The sequence below is a fragment of the Dendrobates tinctorius genome, unplaced genomic scaffold (assembly GCF_039654945.1).
Source record: "Dendrobates tinctorius isolate UK_male_01 unplaced genomic scaffold, ASM3965494v1 ptg000022l, whole genome shotgun sequence".
NCBI classification, from domain to species: domain Eukaryota; kingdom Metazoa; phylum Chordata; class Amphibia; order Anura; family Dendrobatidae; genus Dendrobates; species Dendrobates tinctorius.
Genome location: NW_027361690.1, coordinates 16,224,403 through 16,243,508, shown reverse-complemented (window position 1 = coordinate 16,243,508; position 19,106 = coordinate 16,224,403).

The window sequence follows — 19,106 nt, the reverse complement described above, 5'->3', positions numbered from 1 at the left end:
CCAAATCGAAAGCTGAGTGACCCCAGGCTCCAAATCGGAGGCTGAGCCACCCCGGCCTTCAAAATCGGAGGCTGATCGTCCCTGGCCTACAAATCGGAGGCTGAGCCACCCTGGCCTCCAAATCGGACCCAGAGTGGCCCCGCCCACCAAATCAGACCCAGAGTGGCCCCGCCCACCAAATCTGACCCACAGTGGCCCCGCCCACCAAATCAGACCCTGAGGGGCCCCGCCCACCAAAACGGACCCTGAGGGGCCCTGCCCACCAAATCGGACCCTTAGGGGCCCAGCCTATCAAATCGGACCCTGAGGGGCTCTGCCCACCAAATCGGACCCAGAGTGGCCCCGCCCACCAAATCGGACCCAGAGTGGCCCCACCCACCAAATCGGACCCAGAGTGGCCTCGCCCACCAAATTGGACCCATAATGGGGCCTCACCCACAAAATCGGACCCAGAGTGGCCCCGCCCACCAAATCGGACCACGAGGGGCCCCGCCCATCAAATCGGACCCCAAGGGGCCACGCCCACCAAATCAGACCCTGAGGGGCTCCGCCCACCAAATCGGACCCTGAGGGGCCCGCCCACCAAATCGGACCCTTAGGGGCCCAGCCTATCAAATCGGACCCTGAGGGGCTCTGCCCACCAAATCGGACCCAGAGTGGCCCCGCCCACCAAATCGGACCCAGAGTGGCCCCACCCACCAAATCGGACCCAGAGTGGCCTCGCCCACCAAATTGGACCCATAATGGGGCCTCACCCACAAAATCGGACCCAGAGTGGCCCCGCCCACCAAATCGGACCACGAGGGGCCCCGCCCATCAAATCGGACCCCAAGGGGCCCCGCCCACCAAATCAGACCCTGAGGGGCTCCGCCCACCAAATCGGACCCTGAGGGGCCCGCCCACCAAATCGGACCCTGAGGGGCCCCGCCCACCAAATTGGGCCCTGAGGGGCCCCGCCCACCAAATCGGACCCAGAGTGGCCCCGCCCACCAAATCAGACACAGAGTGGCCCCACACACCAAATCGGACCCTTAGGAACCCCACCCACAAAATCGGACCCAGAGTGGCCCTGCCCACCAAATTGGACCCAGAGTGACCCCACCCTACAAATCGGAGGCTGAGCCACCCTGGCCTCCAAATCGGACCCAGAGTGGCCCCGCCCACCAAATCTGACCCACAGTGGCCCTGCCCACCAAATCAGACCCTGAGGGGCCCAGCCTATCAAATCGGACCCTGAGGGGCTCTGCCCACCAAATCAGACCCAGAGTGGCCCCGCCCACCAAATCAGACCCAGAGTGGCCCCACCCACCAAATCGGACCCAGAGTGGCCTCGCCCACCAAATTGGACCCATAATGGGGCCTCACCCACAAAATCGGACCCAGAGTGGCCCCGCCCACCAAATCGGACCACGAGGGGCCCCGCCCATCAAATCGGACCCCAAGGGGCCCCGCCCACCAAATCAGACCCTGAGGGGCTCCGCCCACCAAATCGGACCCTGAGGGGCCCGCCCACCAAATCGGACCCTGAGGGGCCCCGCCCACCAAATCGGACCCTGAGGGGCCCCACCCACCAAATCGGACCCAGAGTGGCCCCACCCACCAAATCAGACCCAGAGTGGCCCCACACACCAAATCGGACCCTTAGGGACCCCACCCACAAAATCGGACCCAGAGTGGCCCTGCCCACCAAATTGGACCCAGAGTGACCCCACCCACCAAATTGGACCCCAATGGGCCCCGCCCACCAAATCGGACTGCGTGGGGCCCCATCCACCAAATCAGACCAAGAATGTCCCAGCCCACCAAATAGGACCCTGAGGGGCCCCGCCCACCAAATTGAACCCTGAGGGGCCCGCCCACCAAATCGGACCCTGAGGGGCCCCGTGCACCAAATCGGACCCTGAGTGGCCCCGCCCGCCAAATCGGACCAAGAGTGCCCCCGCCCACCAAATTGGACCCAGAGGGGATCCGCCCACAAAATCAGACCCTAAGGGGCCCCACCCACAAAATCAGACCCTGAGGGGCCCCAGCCACAAAATCAGACTCTGAGGGGCCCCAACCACAAAATCAGACCCTGAGGGGCCCCAACCACAAAATCGGACCCTGAGGGGCCCCAACCACAAAATCGGACCCTGAGGGGCCCCGGCCACAAAATAGGACCCTGAGGGGCCCCACTCACAAAATCGGACCCTGAGGGGCCCCATCCACAAAATGGGACCCTGAGGGGCCCCACCGACAAAATCGGACCCTGAGGGGCCCCAACCACAAAACCGGACCCTGAGGGGCCCCAACCACAAAATCTGACCCTGAGGGGCCCTGGCCACAAAATTGGACCCTGAGCGGCCCCACTCACAAAATCGGACCCTGAGGGGCCCCGGCCACAAAATCAGACTTTGAGGGGCCCCACCCACAAAATCAGACCCTGAGGGGCCCCACCGACAAAATTGGACCCTGAGGGGCCCCAACCACAAAATCGGACCCTGAGGTGCCCCGGCCACAAAATCGGACCCTGAGGGGCACCGGCCACAAAATCGGTCCCTGAGGGGCCCCGGCCACAAAATTGGACCCTGAGGGGCCACACTCACAAAATCGGACCCTGAGGGATCCCCACCACCAATTTAAGCCCTGAGGAGCCCAGTCCACCGAATCGGATCCTGAGGGGCCCCACCCACCAAATCAGACCCTGAGGCCAAAGTGGGCCCTGAGAGGCACCCACAGTTAAAACGGATCCTGAGATGAAAGTCTTGCAGGGGCAGCAGGCAAGTCTCTCTTTAAGGGGCAGCCCGGGCACCATTTCAAAGCACTATCTGTACTTCCTTCAGGAAATACACATCTAATTATAGTGCTGTGAAGAAAGCACTCTATTGTAATCCGAACGCTGCTAACTTATCCTTCATCTCCTTATTATTATTCAGTTGATTTCCGCAATTAATGTGGCCCGAACTGCTACATGCACAGGCTCCGTTGAGGTGTCATTTCAAAGCCAGCGTCCACGAGTAGTGTGCTAAGTATTTTTTGTGCCGATCAGATTTGTAGTTTTTTGCGTTTGAAAAAACATTTTCCCGTCATTGGAATGAATTGTCTCAACGCTTTTCAATGGGGAAATTTTGCCACAGAAAAAACATGCCCTGAGGCGATTCAAATGGCAGTTAAGCTCATTGATATGCGCAGGCACACCCAGTTACTATGCCAACGCCTGCGAACTTCACATGACGCCCCAGGACACAGATTCTGGCAGATAATATCAGCTCTTAAAGCGAAACCCACAGCACAAGTGCAAATCTAGCTTCATCACATGACGCATGCCCCTGAGAGAGAATGTGCGCCAAAGTGGATTTAGAAGCCTAGTGAGCCAAACTAGCTCTTAAAGGGCTGACGCGCCAAAGTGATTCTTAAAGGGCCAGTGCACCGAAATGAGTCTTAAAGGGCCGGCGCGCCAAATCGAAATCTGAGTGACCACAGGCTCAAAATCGGAGGCTGAGCCGTCGCGGCCTCCAAATCGGACCCACAGTGACCCCGCCCACCAAATCGGATCCAGAGTGGCCCTGCCCACCAAATCGGACTCTGAGGGGCCCCACCCACCAAATCAGACCCAGAAGGGCCCCGCCCACTAAATCGGACCCTGAGGAGCCCCGCCCACCAAAACAGACCGTGAGGGGCCCCGCCCACCAAATCGGACCCAGAGTGGCCCTGCCCACCAAATCGGACTCTGAGGGGCCTCGCCCACCAAATCAGGCTCAGAGGGGCTCCGCCCACCAAATCGGACCCTGAGGGGCCCCGCCCACAAAATTGCACCCTGAGAGGCCCCGGCCACAAAATTGGACCCTGAGGGGCCCCGGCCACAAAATCGGACTCTGAGGAATCCCGTCCACCAATTCAAGCCCAAAGGAGCCCAGGCCACTGAATCAGATCCTGAGGGGCCCCACCCACCAAATCAGACCCTGAGGGGCCCCACAGGCCAAAGTGGCCCCTGAGAGGCACCAACAGTTAAAACGGATCCTGAGTTGAAAGTCTTGCAGGGGCAGCAGGCAAGTCTTTCTTAAAGGGGCAGCCCGGGCACTATTTCAAAGCACTATCTGTACTTCCTTCAGTAAATACACATCTAGTTCTTCTTATTATTCAGTTGATTTCCGCAATTAATACAGCCCAAACCGCTACACGCGCAGACTCCGTCGAGGAGTCGTTTCGAAGCCAGCGTCCACAAGTGGTGTGCTAAGTAATTTTTGTGTCAATCGGATTTGTAGTTTTTGCACAATTTGCGTTTGAAAAAACATTTTCCTCAATGTATTTCAATGGGAAAATGTTGCCACAGGGAAAACATGCCCTGAGGCGATTGAAATGGCAGTTAAGCTCATTGATATGCGCAGGCAGACCCAGTTACTATGCCAATGCCTACGAACTTCACATGACACCCCCAGGACACAGATTCTGGCAGATAATATCAGCTCTTAAAGTGAAACACACAGCACAAGTGCAAGTCTAGCTTCATCACATGACGCATGCCCCTGAGAGAGAATGTGCGCCAAAGTGGATTTAGAAACCTAGTGAGCCAAACTAGCTCTTAAAGGGCAGACGCGCCAAAGTGATTCTTAAAGGGCCGGCGCACCGAAATGAGTCTTAAAGGGCCAGTGTGCCAAATTGAAATCTGAGTGACCTCAGGCTCCAAATCGGAGGCTGAGCCGTCCCGGCCTCCAAATCGGACCCAGAGTGACCCCGCCCACCAAATCGGATCCAGAGTGGTCCTGCCCACCAAATCGGACTCTGAGGGGCCCCACCCACCAAATCAGACCCAGAGGGGCCCCGCCCACCAAAACAGACCCTGAGGGGCCCCGCCCACCAAATCGGACCCAGAGTGGCCCTGCCCACCAAATCGGACTCTGAGGGGCCTCGCCCACCAAATCAGACCCAGAGGGGCTCGGCCCACCAAATCGGACCCTGAGGGGCCCCGCCCACAAAATTGGACCCTGAGAGGCCCCGGCCACAAAATTGGACCCTGAGGGGCCCCGGCCACAAAATCGGACCCTGAGGAATCCCGTCCACCAATTCAAGCCCAAAGGAGCCCAGGCCACTGAATCAGATCCTGAGGGGCCCCACCCACCAAATCAGACCCTGAGGGGCCCCACAGGCCAAAGTGGCCCCTGAGAGGCACCAACAGTTAAAACGTATCCTGAGTTGAAAGTCTTGCAGGGGCAGCAGGCAAGTCTCTCTTAAAGGGGCAGCCCAGGCTCCATTTCAAAGCACTATCTGTACTTCCTTCAGGAAATACACATCTAGTTATTCAGTTGATTTTCCGCAATTAATGCATCCCGAACCGCTACACGCACAGACTCCGTTGAGGAGTCATTTCAAAGCCAGCGTCCACGAGTGGTGTGCTAAGTAATTTTCATGTCGATCAGATTTGTAGTTTTTGTGCAATTTGCATTTGAAAAAACATTTTCTCAATGCATTTCAATGGGAAAATGTTGCCACAGGGAAAACATGCTCTGAGGCGATTCAAATGGCAGTTAAGCTCATTGATATGCACAGGCACACCCAGTTACTATGCCAATTACTACGAACTTCACATAACCTCTCCAGGACAGAGTTTCTGCCAGATAATTTCAGCTCTTAAAGTGAAACCCACAGCACAAATGCAAATCTAGCTTCATCACATGATGCATGCTACTGAGAGAGAATGTGCGCCAAAGTGGATTTAGAAGCCCAGTGAGCCAAACTGGCTCTTAAAGGGCCGACGCGCCAAAGTGATTCTTAAAGGGCCAGCACACCGAAATGAGTCTTAAAGGGCCGGCGCGACAAATCGAAATCTGAGTGACCCCAGGCTCCAAATCGGAAGCTGAGCCACCCCAGCCTCCAAAACGGAGGCTGATCGACCCTGGCCAACAAATCGGAGGCTGAGCCACCCTGGCCTCCAAATCGGACCCAGAGTGGCCCCGCTCACCAAATCGGACCCAGAATGGCCCCACCCACCAAATCGGACCCAGAGTGGCCCCGCCCACCGAATCGGACCCAGAGTGGCCCCGCCCACCAAATCAGACCGAGTGGCCCCGCTCACCAAAATCGGACCAGGGGGGCCACACCAACCAAATCGGACTCAGAGTGGACCCGCCCACCAAATCGGACCCTGAGGGGCCCTGCCCACCAAATCAGACCCTGAGGGGCCCCGCCCACCAAATCAGACACTGGGGGCCCCACCCATCAAATCAGACCCTAGGGGCCCCGCCCACCAAATTGGACCCTGGGGGCCCCGCTCACCAAATCGAACCCTGAGGGGCCCTACCCATCAAATTGGACCCTAAGGGGCCCCGCCCACCAAATTGGACCCTGAGGGGCCCTGCCCACAAAAACGGACCCAGAGTGACCCTGCCCACCAAATCGGACCATGGGCGGCCCCGCCTACCAAATCGGACCCTGAGGGGCCCCGCCCACCAAATTGGACCCTGAGGGGCCCCGCCCACCAAATCGGACCCAGAGTGGCCCCGCCCACCAAATTGGACCCAGAGTGGCCCCGCCCACCACATTGAACCAAGAGGGGCTCCACCCACAAAGTCAGACCCTAAGGGGCCCCACCCAAAAAATAAGACCCTGAGGGGCCCCGGCCACAAAATCAGACCCCGAGGGGCCCCAACCACAAAATCGGACCCTGAGAGGCCCCGGCCACAAAATCAGACCCTGAGGGGCCCCGGCCACAAAATCAGACCCTGAGGGGCCCCACCTACAAAATCGGACCCTGAGGGGCCCCAACCATAAAATCAGACCCTGAGGGGCCCCGGCCACAAAATCAGACCCTGAGTGATACCGGCCACCAATTCGAGCCCTGAGGAACCCAGGCCACCAAATCAGATCCTGAGGGCCCCACCCAGCAGATCAGACCCTGAGGTCAAAGTGGCCCCTGAGAGGCACCCACAGTTAAAACGGATCCTGAGTTGAAAGTCTTGCAGGGGCAGCAGGCAAGTCTCTCTTTAAGGGGCAGCCCGGGCACCATTTCAAAGCGCTATCTGTACTTCCTTCAAGAAATACACATCTAGTTTTTATTAGAATCTCTTAAATTCCTTGCAGATCAGTGGCATATGGGTCCTTATACTACCCCACCACCACCAATTGCTCAAATCTATGCCCACAAGTGCTCAGCTTTCCACAAAGCAGTGCTAAGTTGTGTATGGACCTCTAAAATTTATATTGAGTGTGTAGACCGCTTTGTGCATGCTTATGCAGAAGCTCATGCTTGTTTGCCTGGTGAGCTTTGTACTTCTGCTCAGTTGCTTGAGTGATTGGTTAAGGTCTGAGGTCATGGACCCATACCCACCTACAAAGCATTTATAATACTCTTATGTAAAGAAAATAACAAGTTTAGTAATTCTTTAAATGACAATAGCTAAGATTATCCAAGCACCGTGATAATCATTTGGATATGTTTTTGTGCCCTCTCAATAACAGCTGAAAAGCAATTCACAATGAACATACGTACATAGTTGTTTCTGCCAACAAAAGTGAGAAGCAATAACACACAATGACAGATTTCCGATTGTGATTGGTCAAAGTGCCAAGATTTGTCAGAGCACATTGTTGTTAAACTTGATTGTGCACATGGGAAAATTTTCATGAGTTCAGCAAATTTTAGGATTGATGTGATGGGGAATAAAACAGACATCTTTTCATTTAAGTTTACATTCTCGAATACCTATTAAGCTACTTATTCACCAGTAATTTCTCAGCATGAGTATTACAATAAACCCAAATAGACTTGGTTTTCCATGATTGAAAGCTAATCCAGATGTTGCTAATGCATAACGTGATAGATCATTAAAACAGGTTTCCTTTTCCTGACTATCCTGATTTGTCCCTCTACTAAGTTCCTAATGAGTCATGTCTTCCAAACTGCAAAGGTTGAAAAGCATTCATTTTTTGTTTCCTGGCTTTTCTACAATATGAAGTCTTGTCTCTTCTGCAAAAGAAAGGGAGAAAAGTTTATTCAGTTATTATTATTAGATTCCAGGGATTAACTGGATCTTAAATGTGCACCTTTGTCTTGGAGTGGTAAGAGCTTGTATCCTTTGTTAGGAAATTATAGCAATAGGGAATGTAATAAATTTTCAGAAGTACTCTTTCTAGCCACAAACAGTACTTTGTGCAACTGATGTTATCAGAAGCAATCCGTATCTATATATATAATCGACCTGGTCTTTGTCCGGCTTTGCTCAATGTCCTACTTAAGTAACTTACCGCTTCCCCTCTCTGACCACAACATTTTCTCCTTCACGCTCACAAATCCTCACCCACCCCAGCACACTCCTACCTATCACACATTCAGAAATCTGCAAGCCATTAACCCTCAAACACTTTCAGAATCCCTACAATCTTCCCGGTCCCCAATCTCCTCTTTTTCCTGTCCTGATCTGGCTGTTCATCACTACAACAACACTCTTACAACCACCCTTGACCAGGTAGCGCCCCTCACCCTCAGAACCTCCAAACACAGAGTAAAACAGCCCTGGCTCACATCGCAAACTCAATTTCTCCAAAGATGCTCTAGGAGTGCTGAACGCCGATGGAGAAAACGCCGATGGAGAAAAACCCGCACACCAGAAGACTTCATCCACTTCAAATTTATGCTAAGAACCTACAACTCTGCCCTTCACCTCGCCAAATAGACCTACTTCACCACCCTGATCTCCTCACTAGCCAACAACCCCAAGAAACTTTTTGACACCTTTCACTCCCTCCTCAGGCCAAAAGCACAAGCTCCTATCTCAGACATTTGTGCAAATGACCTGGCCTCCCATTTTATAGAGAAAATAGATAATATCCATCAGGAAATCCGCTCCCAACCACCAAGTGCTGTGACTCACATCCCTTCCTGCATCTCCCCTGGTTCACTTTCCACATTGGATCCCATCACAGAAGAAGAAGTCTCCAGACTCCAGGGATAGCTAATACTAGAGAAGAGAGAGAGAGGATTCAAAAAGATTTAAATAAACTGGAAAAGTGGGCAGTAACTAACAGAATGGTTTTTAACAGGGAGAAATGCAAAGTACTACATCTGGGCAATAAAAATGAAAAAAGCATATATAGAATGGGAGGAATAGGGCTAAGTGACAGCACATGTGAAAAACACTTGGGTATACTAATAGATCACAGACTGAATATGAGTCAACAGTGTGATGCAGCAGCAAAAAAGGCAAATGCAGTTCTAGGATGTATTAACAGAAGCATACAGTCTAGATCACGTGAAGTCATTATTTCCCTCTACTCCTCTTTGGTCAGACCTCATCTGGAATATTGTGTCCAGTTTTGGGCACCACATTTTAAAAAAGACATCAACAAACTGGAGCAAGTTCAGAAAAGAGCGACCAGAATGGTGACCGGTCTGCAAACCCTGTCTTATGAGGAAAGGTTGCAGGATTTGGGAATGTTTAGTTTGCAAAAGAGAAGACTGAGAGGAGACTTAATAGCTGTCTACAAATATCTAAAGGGCTGTCACATTGTAGAAGGCTCAACTTTATTCTCATTTGCACAAGGAAAGACTAGAAGCAATGGGATGAAACTGAATGGGAGGAGACACAGATTAGATATTAGAAAAAACTTTTTGACAGTTAGAGTGATCAATGAGTGGAACAGGCTGCCACGAGAAGTGGTGAGTTCTCCTTCAATGGAAGTCTTCAAACAGAGGCTGGACAGACATCTGACTGGGATGATTTAGCGAATCCTGCTTTGAGCAGGGGGTTGGACCAGATGGCCCAGGAGGTCCCTTCCAACTCTACGATTCTATGATTCTATGATTCTATGACTCCTCTCTTCTTCTCGCCCAACTACATGCACTACCGACCCCATTCCCTCACAACTCCTCCAGTCTCTCTCTCCAGTCATCACAACTCACCTAACTACAATCTTTAATCTCTCCCTCCCCTCAGGCATTTTCCCATCCTCCTTCAAACACTCTACCATTACTCCATTATTAAAGAAATCTGCTCTCAACCCATCCTGCACAAACAACTACAGACCAGTCTCCAATCTCCCCTTCATCTCTAAACTCATGGAGCGCCTAGTCTACTGCCGCCTTACCAGTTACCTCTCCACTCACTCCCTCCTAGACCCTTCACAGTCTGGCTTCCGACCCCTACATTCGACTGAAACTGCACTCATCAAAGTGACCAATGACCTTCTGACAGCAAAATGTAACGGTGAACACTCTCTGCTTATTCTTCTCGTCCTTTCTGCAGCTTTCGACACTGTTGACCACCGTCTCCTACTCCATAGGCTCCAGTCACTAGGCATTAAGGACACTGCTCTCTCCTGGTTCTCTTCCTATCTCTCTGACCGCTCCTTCAGTGTTTTGTTCGCTGGCTCCACGTCATATCCTCTTCCTCTCGCTGTCGGGGTACCTCAGGGCTCAGTCCTTGGCCCCCTTCTCTTCTCTTTCTACACGGCCCCAGTTGGACAGACCATCAGCAGATTTGGCTTTCAGTATCATCTTTATGCTGATGATACACAACTATATACGTCATCCCCCGACCTTACCCCCTCTGTACTACAGAACGCCAGTTACTGTCTGTCTGCTGTCTCAACGTCATGTCCGCTCTCTATCTGAAACTTAACCTCTCAAAACTGAACTTCTTCTGCTCCCGACATCTACTAACCTCCCTAAATCTGACATTTCCCTCTCCGTGGGTGGCACCATAATAACACCCCAGGAGCAGGCAGCTGTCTGGGTGTTATGTTTGACACCAACCTCTCCTTCACATCCCATATACAATGTCTTACCCGCTCTTGCCGCCTACACCTAAATAACATCTCCAGAATTCGCCCTTTTCTCACCATGGAAACAACAAAAACCCACACTGTAACATTGATCCACTCCCGCTTGGATTACTGCAACGCTCTATTAATTGGCCTCCCCGCTACTCGACTTTCCCCTCTCCAGTCCATACTTAATGCAGCAGCCAGGGTCATCTACCTGGCTAATCGGTACTCGGACGCGTCCGCTCTTCGCCAGTCCTTACATTGGCTGCCCATTCATTATAGGGTTCAATTCAAAATACTTGTTCTCACCCACAAAGCTCTCCACAGTGCAGCACCCCTCTACATTTCCTCCCTTATTTCTGTCTATCGGCCTAGCCGACCGCTGCGCTCTGCAAAAGACTTTTGACTAACCTCTGCACTAATCCGCACCTCCCACTCCCGTCTCCAAGACTTTTCCTGTGCTGCGCCAATCCTCTGGAATGCTCTACCACAAGAAATTAGGACTATCCACACTTTGCACAGTTTTAGGCCATCATTTACATCATTGTAAATGCACACCTGTACTTTGTATCTCCCCCACCTCATTGTAGATTGTAAGCTCTCACGAGCAGGGTCATCTTATTTTACTTTAATTACTGTATTGTTAACGTTGTTACTTATGACTTGTGTCTTGAAACTGTTAAACTGTAAAGTGCTGCGGAATATGTTGGCACTGTATAAATAAAGATTATTATTATTATTATTATAATCGTCTTATGGTGTCTGTCTGTAACTGAAAACCTGCGTTGCTGATCGCACGCGGCCGCCAGGCCTCGACCAATCAGAGGCAGGCGCAGTGCGCAGGCGCAGTCCTCAATAAGAAGGACGCACGCCACCGCTACCATCGGGAGATCAGTGGCACTAGCCGCTGATCTCCCGACGGTTGCCCGGGTCATCTCCGGGCGCACGGGCGATGCAGCTGGGAAATGACCGGCTAGCGGTACCCAGGGTCCAGAGGAGTGGAGACTCCTCCGGTCCCTGGGTACCATAAACGTGTAAAAAATAGAATTAAAATAAAAAAGAGTGATATACTCACCTTACGATGGCCTCTGGACTTTTCTCTCCCCTCCACGCTCCTGGCATCTTCCGTTCCCAGTAAGGCTTTGCGCCAAAGACCGCTGATGACATCGCGCTCTCGCAAGAGTGATGTCAGCAGCGGTATTTGGAGCAAAGCATTACTGGGAACGGAAGATGCCGGGAACGTGGAGAGGAGGGACCCAGTCCGGGGGCAATTGGGTGGTGAGTATATCACTTTTTTTATTTTAATCTCCCGCTCGCCATATTCTAGAGTTCCCGATGCTTTAGAATTGGGCCAGCAGCTAGTAATGTATAAGAAAGCTGAGCTGCAGACAAATGCGTAACTTGAAGTTTCTTGGCTCTATTGCAAATCTGCAACAGGGTATCGATCTATGTTGTGCCATTTACAATACTGGTGTCTTCCTATGTGGCAGAGTGTGACTTTTGGCCTCCTTAGGCTTCTTAGGCCACTGTGTATGCAGTCGTGGTCAGTTATTTCAATTACATTCATATGCAAATATCTTCTTTTGAAATGGAACAACTGAAGAAGAATAACCCAGTGTAACACTGGTGGCGCTGTTGATAGAAATTAGCGTATTCGAACAATATGAGGTTCGTTTGTGATCCATGAAGATTGCAAAAAAATAGGGCTTATGACATTAGATGAAGCCAAAGGGGTTTCAACCATAATGCTTTTCAGCTATCACATCTCAAGGTCCAGTGCAGTCAATCAGGGTGGACTATCATAGCCACTAGAAAAGATGATCAAGCTGGTCAAGCAGCAACATTTTAGGATTTTACAGCCTAGAAATATGAGTGAGAGTGCATAGTTCATTACACATAAGACAGAAAATCTGAATGTGGTATAATGATACAGCAGTGAAGCAAATTGAAAATGAGAGTATTCCTTTATTAGCTTTATTTGTTGCCCGCTGTCTTATTCCATTACACTGGAAATAGCAGGATATTCCCTCTAATTTTCATTGGATCTGCAAAGCTAACCAAATCTCCAGACTAGAGGAAATCTTGAGGTTTGAGCAATGATGTGAGCTGCCGTAGACTTCGGAGTCCCTCCAAGACAGCTCTTGTATCATCACTAGAGTTGAGCGATACCGTCCGATACTTCAAAGTATCGTATCGGATGGTATCGGCCGATCTTTAAAAAAAGTATCGGTATCGCCGATTCCGATACCGGAAGTCCCATTCAAGTCTATGGGACTTCCGGTATCGGAATAAGAAAAACCCTTTCCTGCCCTTGTACAGCCTCTCTGGGGTCTGTACGGGCCTTTCGGGGGGCTGTGCCGGCCTGCCAGGGGGTCTGTGCAGGCTCCGGTGGTCTGTGCCGGCCTGCCGGGGGGCTGTGCAGGCTCCGGTGGGCTGTGCCGGCCTGCCGGGGGGCTGTGCCGGCCTGCCGGGGGGCTGTGCAGGCTCCGGGGGGCTGTGCCGGCCTGCCGGGGGGCTGTGCAGGCTCCGGGGGGCTGTGCCGGCCTGCCGGGGGGCTGTGCCGGCCTGCCGGTGGTCTGTGCAGGCTTCGGGGGTCTGTGCAGGCATCGTCCGATGGGACTACAAGTCCCATCGGGCGATGCCTGCTACCATGACAGTGATTGACACATTAGCCAATGATGGGACAGTAGTAGTCCCATCATCCGGCTAATGTGTTGAATGTAAAAAAAAAAAAAAAAAAATTACATGCTACATACATACAACATGCATACTACATACATGCTACATTCATACTACATACTACATACATGCTACATTCATACTACATAAATACTACATGCAACATACATACTACATATATACTACATACATACTACATATATACTACATGCATGCTACATACATACTACATGCTACATACTACATACATACTACATGCATGCTACATACATACTACATGCTACATACATACTACATATATACTACATGCATGCTACATTCATACTACATGCTACATACATACCACATATATACTACATGCATGCTACATACATACTACATGCTACATACTACATACATACTACATGCATGCTACATACATACTGCATGCTACATACATACTACATATATACTACATGCATGCTACATTCATACTACATGCTACATACATACCACATATATACTACATGCATGCTACATACATACTACATGCTACATACATACCACATACATACTACATGCATGCTACATGCTACATACATACTACATATATACTACATGCATGCTACATACATACTACATATATACTACATGCATGCTACATACATACTGCATGCTACATGCATGCTACATACATACTACATACATACTACATACATACCACATATATACTACATACATACAATACATTCATACAATACATACATAGACATACAGTACATATAACATAGAGTAACATACTTACCAATACTTGTCACATTGTTCCCCGAAGCCATTGTCGTCTACGGAATAAATATTAACATAACAAACCACAAAAATACTCACCCACGATCCGAAGCAGTCCACGAGTGTGTCCCACGACGATCTTGGGTAGAGAACTGCAGCATCAGATGATGCTGCCGTTCTCTACGGGCTGCAGGAATCCAATGACGGAAGGTAGGTATCCTTCCGCACTGTATTCCTCCGCCACTTAAAAAAAAAAAAGTCCCTAGTCTCACTTTATGCCATTGCTGTGTGGGAATTTCCCACGCAGCAATGGCATAAAGTGAGACTAGGGACTTTTTTTTTTTTAAGTGGCGGAGGAATACAGTGCGGAAGGATACCTACCTTCCGTCATTGGATTCCTGCAGCCCGTAGAGAACGGCAGCATCATCTGATGCTGCAGTTCTCTACCCAAGATCGTCGTGGGACACACTCGTGGACTGCTTCGGATCGTGGGTGAGTATTTTTGTGGTTTGTTATGTTAATATTTATTCCGTAGACGACAATGGCTTCGGGGAACAATGTGACAAGTATTGGTAAGTATGTTACTCTATGTTATATGTACTGTATGTCTATGTATGTATTGTATGAATGTATTGTATGTATGTAGTATATATGTGGTATCTATGTAGTATGTATGTAGCATGCATGTAGCATGTATGTAGTATGTATGTAGTATGTAGCATGTATGTAGTATGTATGTGGTATGTATGTAGCATGTAGTATGTATGTAGCATGCATGTAGTATATATGTAGTATGTATGTGGTATGTATGTAGCATGCAGTATGTATGTAGCATGTATGTAGTATATATGTAGTATGTATGTAGCATGTAGTATGTATGTAGCATGCATGTAGTATGTATGTAGTATGTATGTAGCATGCAGTATGTATGTAGCATGTAGTATGTATGTAGCATGCATGTAGTATGTATGTAGTATTTTTTTTTTTTTTTAACATTTAACACATTAGCCGGATGATGGGACTACTACTGTCCCATCATTGGCTAATGTGTCAATCACTGTCATGGTAGCAGGCATCGCCCGATGGGACTTGTAGTCCCATCGGACGATGCCTGCACAGACCCCCGAAGCCTGCACAGACCACCGGCAGGCCGGCACAGCCCCCCGGCAGGCCGGCACAGCCCCCCGGAGCCTGCACAGACCACCGGCAGGCCGGCACAGCCCCCCGGCAGGCCGGCACAGCCCCCCGGAGCCTGCACAGCCCCCCGGCAGGCCGGCACAGCCCCCCGGCAGGCCGGCACAGACCCCCACAGGGTGCACAGACCACCGGCAGGCCGGCACAGCCCCCCGGCAGGCCGGTACAGACCCCGGGCAGTCCACACAGCCCCCCCGGCAGGCCGGCACAGCCCCCCGGCAGGCCGGCAGAGACCCCCGGAAGGCCCGAAATGACGGCGCATCATGATGCGCACACACCGCGCATCATGATGACGTCAATCTGTCAATCAACTTTGAACTTCCGATTCCGATGCCGAATTCCGATATTGAAAAAATATCGGAAGTCGGTATCGGAATTCCGATACAGCAAGTATCGGCCGATACCCGATACTTGCGGTATCGGAATGCTCAACACTAATCATCACATTACCATTAGATTATTGGGTGCCATCATTATTTAATTAGCCTTGCTCCAAGATGATGTCACTCCCAGTGAGACAGATTACCAAAACATGCTTAGGGGAGGACACCATCTCATCAGAAGGGACAAAATTACAAGTATGTATTTTCAATACGATCGTTGTTATTATTTTCACTAATCATAGTGAAAAAAAAATATAAAAATAAATATTAAAAATATATATCGTGTAAAAAGTATACCACCTCTCTAAAATTGGATAGCAGACCATCTGGATAAAAAGAAAATAAAACCACGGGAAATGGGGGAGAAAAAACAGCCAGCAGGCACAGTGAACAATAAAAATAAAATAAATAAAATCAGAGTAAAATCATGAAAATGGCCTTTATTAAGTAATGGCACAAAAACAACATAAAAATAAATAAGTGAGCATAATATAATAAAAGAGCAAATACACCGCTGATGTACACAACAATGTACCATAAATTATTGTATTTTATTTTACTTTTTTTTTATTTTTCTTTTATTTTCTTTTTATTTATTTCTTTTATTTTTTTATTTATATATGTCTATATTATAATCCAACTAACCCAGCTAAATTGTGATGATCACAGACATGTATTGTGGATAACATGCTGCATTTGTTGAGCTCCTGAGGTGCTAGAACAGTAGAAAACCTACACAAGTGATCCCATTTGGATACTAAATAGCTAAAGAATTTCATCTAGGGGTGTGGTTAACTTTTTTAACTTACAACTGATTTTTATCAGCTGAGCTTTGAAAATAAAAAATAACATTTTTTCCAATGACATGTTACTTTAACCCCAATTGTTTCATTCTCACAATGGGTTATAGGAGAAAATGGACTGCAAATTTTGATATGCAATTTCACCATAAGGCACTTTGAAGCGCAATTTTGGTTTGAAGAGATTGAATGCACTATGCTGCATTTGCAGTGCCCTTGTAGTTTCCAAAACAGCAGAAACTCCCCCACAAGTTACCCGATTTTGGAAGCTAAAGCCAAGAGAAATTAATCTGGGGGTGTGTTGATCATTTTGAACAGGCATGTGCTTCACAGAATTTTGTAAAATTGGGCCATTAAAATAAAATAAAAAAATACCACTGAAAAGCTTCTTCAGCTTCAATTTTTTTTATTTTCACAAAAGGTAATATGAGAAAATGGAAGGCAAAATATGTTAGGCAATTTCTACCGAACATGGTTGTATGTAGTTGAACACTATTGTTTGAGCGCACAGAGAGGCTCAGAAGGGAAGGAGCACCAATTGGCTTTTGTAATGCATATTTTGTGTGAATAGATTATGGGTAACATTACCAAAGATTGCTAGGTAGCGCATCAGCAAAATAACCCTATAAGTGACCACATATTGGACACTACACCACTTATAGAATTTATCTAAGGGTGTAGTAAGCATCTTGAACCCACAAGTGCTTCACAGAATATTATAGAATTTGACCTTGGACATAAAAAATTAAATTTTTACCAAAAAATGTTTTGTCTGCAAACTTTTAATTTTCATAATATGTAATAGAAATGAAGCGAGTATGTATTTGACTCAGCAAATAGATATATATCACTGGTGGGGTAAGAAGAATACACTCCTAAAAGGTAATATATATATGCTGCATCAGAGGGGATGGCAGACCATTCGGGAATAATGGTTGGAAAAATAATTGTCCTACTACCTCTTGACCCTTGTTCAGTATTTTTCTCTTTTTGGCTTCACATAATGTGTAATAGGTAGAGTGAATGTGTCTATTTGTGAAGGATTGAGTTCAAGTCGAATTTTCTGAAATTTGCGGTTTCACATGAATTCAAATATTTTGAGATTCGATTATTGGTTCTCAAAAGAAAAACTTACCTCGCATCATTTCCCACACTGCTGAAGTTCCACAGAGCAGACAAACGTCATTTTGCTTTGCTTTGCTGCACAAGCTTCAGCCTAATGTCCTGCAGCTATGAGAAATTATCACACTACTACAGTGATGGTCAGAAATTAGCGATTCCCAGGGGAGCACAGCTTGTACAGCATAGTGATTTTCCATCTCCACAGTCACTGGGTAAACCTCTCTCTTCTGTAGAGTGTAAGCGCTGTGGTGCAGCAAAGGGTATAGATGGAAGATCTATTTCTCCCAGCAGGATAAAATTTTGCAGGGAGTTTCCCTAAGGTTGAGGACCTGCAGTAATGTCATTATCACGGGATCAGCCCATGTGATGTGTAGCTCACCTGTGGGTGTGGTTATGGGCTATGTAATGGAGTTTGTTGTTTGGCACATGGTCTGTGTGTGCAAGGTGTGAGGAGCTAGGTTGGAGTTAGCCTGAACTTGTTCTATTGGCCTATAACTGCTGCAAAGGTTTTGCGACTAGACTCATAGCAGCCCTGGGAATGGCACCAAGGCGGACGCCGTTGACCAGGCAGCCGCTTAGTTAAGCCCATCCCATGCAAGGGTGAGTCTGAGACCAGTGGTTCTCCAAATTGGCGGATGTTTGTGTTTTTTCCTTACTTTCTGCTACTTACTGTTTAAGATGTCATTAAACCACTGAAGTTTGTACTCTAAGCCTGCATGTTGCCTCATTACTGTGCCTACCAGACGAAATCCCTACAGCACTTATAAATTTTGGGGAAAAATTCGACGACGTCAGTGATTTTGAAATGCAAAAGATTCTCTCATCTCTTGCCAGTCCTTTATATTGACCACACATGTATTTATACATATACATTTTATCACATCTCATGCATGTTTTTTCTAAGCTACAGAAGCCAAACTTTTCTAACCTATCTCTGTAAGGCTATGTGCACACGTTATGGAATTGCCGCGGAAATTTCCACGGGCATTCAGTAATTCCATTCAGCGGGAAATATGCGAGAAAGCCGCATTTTAATTCCCGCCTGTTTCCCGCATAAAAACTAGCGATTTGCAAGCGTAATTAGCTTGCAGAATGTTAGCTTTTTCCAAGCGATCTGTAGCATCACTTGGAAAACTGATTGACAGGTTGGTCACACTCGTCAAACATAGTGTTTGACAAGTGTGACCAACCTTTTACTATTGAGGCTGCCTATGCGGCATCAGTAGTAAAAAGATATAAAGTTTAAAATAATAAAAAAAAAATAAAAATCGTGTTTTTCTCACCTTCCGACGTTCCGTGCAGCATCCTCGATCCTCGTGATGCTCCCGGTGTCCACGGTATCGCGAGACCCTGACGTTATCAAAGGTCATTGCCGCAATGCATCACTGGGAATGGGACCTGCCGGGAGCATCCCTGAGGTCTGCTG